Source organism: Elaeis guineensis, chromosome 6 (assembly GCF_000442705.2).
Source record: "Elaeis guineensis isolate ETL-2024a chromosome 6, EG11, whole genome shotgun sequence".
Taxonomy (NCBI): Eukaryota; Viridiplantae; Streptophyta; class Magnoliopsida; order Arecales; family Arecaceae; genus Elaeis; species Elaeis guineensis.
This window is the reverse complement of record NC_025998.2, coordinates 51,345,475-51,352,162: the sequence shown is the minus strand read 5'-3', so window position 1 is coordinate 51,352,162 and position 6,688 is coordinate 51,345,475.

Here is a 6,688-nt window from a genome sequence, read left to right as displayed (position 1 = left end):
TATCGATCGTCGGTACCATTGCTAGATGGCACTTCGATTGTACAAAAATTTATTTCTGCTACCGGCTTAGGTTCGACCTATGAGGTCACACACATTAGAGTTCATGATCCGATCGATGGTTGATCAACGATTAAGAATCGTTCTAGGGTTAAATGATCAATACGATTGACATTTAACCCAGTGCAAGTGTTGCAGGAGGATCGATTAGCAATTCGATTGCTAATTGGCTTAATTTGATTAAGCCAATGGGCTGAGATTAAGTCTAATTAAATATGATTTAATTAGATTTATTTGGGCTTGATTGGATCAAGTCAATTAGTTTATTGGATAAGCCAAGTGCAAGAAAAAACTAGTCCTAGTTCAACTAGGACTTGGGTCAATCTAATTTCTAATTTGATTAGAAAATTAAATCAGATTTAAATCTAATTTAATCTGATTAAATTATGGTTCTTAATTGGGTTAAGACCTATTTTATTAGGTTGATCTAATTTTGGTTTTGATTTAGTTTGAGAAACCAAATTAAAACAAGTCATAAGATAGAATCCTAGTAAGACTAGGATTCCACCTTGCGCCACATAAGCCTTCCCCACGCCCTCTCTCTTATTCAACGCCAATCTCCACTTATTTTGTGCAACAAAAGTCCTCTCACAGGTCTCTCCCACGTTCACAAAAGGTTTCCTCTCTTCTTTCTTACATGGAAGGTGGTTTCGATCAAATCAAAAAGGAATAAGTTTGGATTTTGAATTCTATAAGATAGAGTTTTTAGAAATCCAAAACTCTTTCAATTTTGCACCGAATTTATCCAATTTTTTTTTGGAATTTTTGTGGCTTTTAGGATATACATTGTGCACCCTTTTGTTGGTGATCCATGTATGAAAATATGGAGGAGGTGCTCAAGAGTTGGGCGCCCCTTAACTTGCCATGTTTGGATAAGCCTTGACTAGGTATTTGACCTAGACAAGGACTCTATCATATCTCTCTGTATAAAATGAGTTTCTGAATAAAATTTTTGAAAAAGATAGAGAATTGATAGACCTTTGTGCCATCCAAAAATCAGAGAGAAAGACCTTTGGGTCGTGGAGATATAAAAGACGCAAGTTAGAGTGTCTAGAGAGAAAAACGTGAAGAAGAAGAGGGTCTTCTTCTAGGGTATTTTGTTTTCAAATCTTTCCTCCCTCCATCTTGAGTTTTCTAAGAGCGTCTCAGATCTGAAACTCCTCCTTTTACTTTCCATCTTTGGAAGATTCCAAATCAAGATGAAGGAGGCACCTGATCAACCATCAAAGAAGGATCAGCGCAGTACTAACATACTGTGCTGATTTCCTGAAGCAGGACTTCTGATCGAGATTCGTGGGCTCGTGTGGACGACTCCTAAAGGCTGGACGTGTGTGTGGCTTGCAACATCATCCTTAAGCTCGGATCAATGAGGTTAGAGCATCTAACTTGCAAGGTAATAGATCTGATCTATTGTTTAATACATACATTAGATGTGGTATAGAAACATGTTGATATGATCAACATATGATTCATGCTATATTTATATATTTTAATTTTTAATTTAATACTATGTAATAATCATGTAATAGGATCTTATATCTAGGGATTTTTTGGTTTTAAAAAATAAATTTTGATTTATTTTAGTCTTCCGCTGTATGATCTTGAAAAAGTTTCAAGATCTAACCCTGAAACCCTAGATCTGGTTCCAACAATTGGTATCAAAGCCTAGGTTCTTTATTACATGATTATTTATACATGCTTAGATTATTTCTTAGATTATATCTAATTTATAATCTGATTATTAAATCTGAAATTAAAATTTTAGATCAATCACAAACTGCAAGGTTGTCCTACTGTAAGGTTTACCCCTTACAGTGCAAAGGTTGTCCTAGTTTATGTAGATCTATCTTTAATCATAAATTTGTTAGATATGATCTAGATTAAATTTATGATTTATTAGATTTAAAAAATATTTAAATCTAAAATAAAATATCTTTGTTAATAATTTTTGTGCAAAGAAATTGTTTAAAGTTGAAATTGTTTCAATTACATGAACTTGTTTAGATTAGATCTAAAGTAGTTTCATGTTTATTTCACTTGCATCTTGATTATGAATCAAACATGCAATATGGTTGGTAGAATTATATTATAAAATTATTTTATAAATATAAAAAATATTTTTTGAAAAGTCGAACCCAACCCTCAGTCCAAAACTTAATTAAGAATTAAGAAGTTGTTTGATTAGATTCTAGGATTGTGAATTGAAGAACCTAAGACACAAACCATAACCCATTGGGTTAATGGGTTAGTGAAAATTAGGTCCATTAATTGGGTTAGACCTATGGTTAGATTGAAGATGGACTTAATTAGAGAATTGACTAAATCTAATCAATTATTGTCTTAGATTAGGTCAAGGATTCTCTAGATCAATTACAATAGTTGTAGTTGGTCAAGTCCATATCTTTAACGAGAATCAAATGGATTTGATTCTTAGTTAAGCGGTCTAGCACGAACTGTTAGGTTGATCTAATCGAAACTAATTAAATCAGTTGGTGTCTAAGGTAAACCAGATCGGTGATTTTTAATTGGGAGCCCGCTTACCTGGCCATTTCTGATGGTGTCTAAGGCAAGCTTTGGCAGACCCTCCCACTGATCGAACTTACCTGGCCTCTTGGTGAAATTATGTTTTGATCGGATCACTTGACTATTCGAGCTAACCCATGTCAGCTAGGTAAATCAATGTGACTGATTTAGGTGCTCCTAGACCAGCCCTTTTAATGATCTCCCTTAAGCTGACTTGGTGAAGCCAGTGGGAGGATCATGATAAGCTGGTTCATCTGACCTCATCCTCTATATTATTTAAATCTTTTAAAATTATTAGGTCCTTAAAATGACAAAGTTATGGAGATAACTGAGTCATAGCCTCCCATTAAGGTGTTTGATAATGAGTCCATTAACTCAATAATCATTGCAGACCCAAAGGCCTGGTGCTTGTTGACTAATGGAATTATCACTCATCATATGACGACTTGGAAGTGTCTCTCTAATGGTGGTTAGGTGAGCCAACCAAAGTTGGGCTTAATCATTCGTTGGTTAGATACACCAAGTATGATCATGTTAATGGTTGGACCTAACCGGATCCTTACAGTGGAGGCCAAAGCCTACTGATTAGGTTTCTGGGGCAAAAATTAAAATTACTAAAATTGTTTAGAGAAATAATTGGTTATGAACCTACCCTTAGATGTACATGGGTTGACCAACCAAAGTTGGACTTGTGTGCAGTCTAAGTGGATTCTAGTACCCGCTAAGAAATTAGGGTAATTCCTCGAGTTGGAGGTAGAGGCTACCAATTCGAATAAAATAGTGGGAGAAACCTTTTGATTAAAGTCCAAATCTTTAGGTTTAATGAATCAATTACTAATTAGGTTATGGTTCTCCTTTGTGCAAATATGGCCACTTCCCTATTGCTCCGATCATTATTGGACAATGATAAGTTGGTGGGACCCAACTTCGGTAGCTGGTACCGAAAGTTGAAGATAGTCCTGGAGCATGAACGGATCCTATATGTGATAATGGATCCTGCACCTGAGGAGCCAGCTGTCAATGCACATGGAACAGTCAAAGATACTTACCAGAAGTGGCTCAGTGATCGGACCATGATGCACTGTATCATGCTGGCTACCATGAGCGACGAGTTCATCGTAGATTCGAGACGGCTCAGCCAAAGGACATGCTTCAAGTGTTGGAGGATGCCTTTGGCATACCCGATGACGTGGAGAGGCACAAGACTAGTTGTGCCATCTTCAATTTCAAAATGCGGGATGGTGCCTCTGTCACTGATCATGTATTGTACATGATCGAGTTGATGGAACGATTGAGCAAGCTCGGCTTTCCCTTGCATGAGCAGCTTGGGAAAGATGCAATACTGAACTCGCTACCCAAGTCTTATCTCCCATTTCTCACTCATTATAGAATGACAAAGTCTGAAGTAAACTACCATGGGTTACTGGGGTTGCTTCAGAACTTTGAGAAGGATCACTAACTTCACAAGGAGTCGGTGAACTCAGTGGGAGATTCGTCTTCTGGTTCTCGACCCTTTGAGAAAGGAAGAAGAACAAGAAGAAGAAAGTGAAGAAGGTGCAAGTTCAGACTGGGACATCTGTGCAGAGCCAGACCAAAAAGATCAAGCCTGATAAGAGTATTTTACTGGCAAGTACCCTAGATTAGATAGTGTGTCAGATATCTATTTATGGCATTGGAGGCTAGGTCATATAAACAAGTACAGAATAAATAGGTTGACTCAAGAGAGAATCTTCGAAGTCAGTGATTGTGAATCACTTCTAACCTGTGAGTCCTGTCTTCTTGGTAAAATGACCAAGTCACCTTTTACTGAAAAAGGTGAGAGAGCTACTGAGCTCTTGGGCCTAGTACATACTGATGTATGCAGGCCCATGAGCACTAGTGCTAGAGGTGGATATTTTTACTTCATAACTTTCACAGATGACCTATCCTGATATGGATATATCTATCTGATGAAATATAAGTCGGATTCATTTGAAATGTTCAAACGATTCCGAAGTGAAGTAGAAAAACAAACTGGGAAGAGTATTAAAACTCTTCGATCTGATCGAGGAGGAGAATACCTTTCTAGTGAGTTTCTGACATATCTAAGAGAGAATGGGATTCTTTCCCAATGGACTCCTCCAGGAACACCACAGCATAATGGTGTGTTTGAAAGGAGGAATCGGACTCTGTTAGACATGGTCCGATCCATGATGGATTTTTGCTAGCTTGCTGATATCCTTCTGGGGATATGCACTCGAATCGGTCTGTTATTTGTTAAATAGGGTTCCAAGTAAGTCTGTAATTAAGACTCCATATGAGATATGGATGGAACGTAAGCCAGCACTTTCACACCTTAGGGTCTGGGGGTGCCCGATCTATGTCGAATGATTAGTCACAGACAAACTTGGACCTAGGTTTAACAAATGCTCATTCATAGGGTACCCCAAAGAGACAAAAGGATATTTTTTCTACCATGCTGATGAACAAAAGGTGTTCGTCAGCCTTAAGATAATCTTTTTAGAAAAGGAGTTCCTTGGTGAAGGAACCGTTGCCTCTAAGATTGAACTTGATGAAGTTCAACAGGTAGAAGGACCGACACCAATAGCTGAACCTGAGTCTGATATGATTAGATCATATCCAGAGCCCAATGTACCTGCACCATTAAGGCGATCCGGTAGAGTACCGCATCAGCCAGACAGATACTACGGTTTCTTAGTCTGGGACGGTGATCCCATCGAACTTGATGAGAATAATGAGGATCCGATCACCTATATGGATGCAATGCAGAGACCTGATTCTGAGAAATGGCTTGAAGCCATGAAATCCGAAATGGAGTCCATGAAGGTCAATGATGTATGGACATTGGTTGACCCACCTGAAGGGGTTAAACCCATTAGGTATAAATGGGTCTTCAAAAGGAAGAGGGGTGCAGACGGAAAGGTGGAGATCTATAAAGCCCGTCTGGTCACCAAGGGGTATCGTCAACGTTATGGTATTGACTATGACGAGATATTTTTTCCTATGGCAATGCTCAAATCCATTCGGATAATGCTTGCAATAGCTGCCCATCTGGATTATAAGATCTGACAGATGGATGTAAAGATAGCTTTCCTGAATGGAGAGCTGACCGAAGAGGTGTATATAATACAACCTGAGGGGTTTACATCCACAGATGAGTCCAAGGTGTGCAAGCTTCAGAGATCCATTTATGGATTGAAGCAAGCTTCTCGGAGTTGGAACATGCGTTTTGATAAGGTGATCAAAATGTATGGCTTCATTAAGAATGGAGAAGAGCCCTGCATCTATAAATGGGCAAATGGTCCAGTTGTGGTATTCATTATCTTGTACGTGGATGACATTCTCTTAATCGAAAATGACATCCCCGTACTACAGGGAATAAAAGTTTGGTTATCATCACAGTTCTCCATGAAGGACTTGGGTGAAGCATCCTACATCCTAGGGATGAAGATCTATAGGGATAGATCTAAAAGGATGCTTGGGTTATCCCAGTCCATGTACATAGACACTGTGCTGAAGAGGTTCAGCATGGAGAATTTCAAGAAGGGCTATCTACCGATAGGCCATGGAATTTTTCTCTCTAAGAAGGATTATCCGACAACTCCTGAAGAGAGAGAGCGTATGAGTAGAGTCCCATATGCTTCAGCTGTGGGATCTACCATGTACGCCATGACATGTACAAGACCAGATGTGGCATACTCACTAGGAGTAGTGAGTAGATACCAATCTGATCCTGGAGAAAATCACTGAAAAGTGGTTAAAGCCATCCTTAAGTATTTGAGAAATACTAAGGACCAATGGTTGGTTTATGACGAGTCAGATCAGAAACTTGTGGGGTTCACAGACTCTAGCTTCCAATCTGACCATGATGACAGCAGGAGCGTGTCGGGTTATATCTTTACTCTGAATGGTGGAGCCATCTGCTGGAAGAGTTTCAAGCAGCATACTGTGGTGGATTTTATTTGTGAAGCGGAGTACATCATAGCATCGGATGCTACGAAGGAAGCTGTGTGGCTGAAGAAATTCATCACCGAGCTCGGAGTAGCACCCTCCCTCGATGGTCCAGTCTTGCTCTACTGCGACAGCACTGGTGCCACAGCTCAGGCGA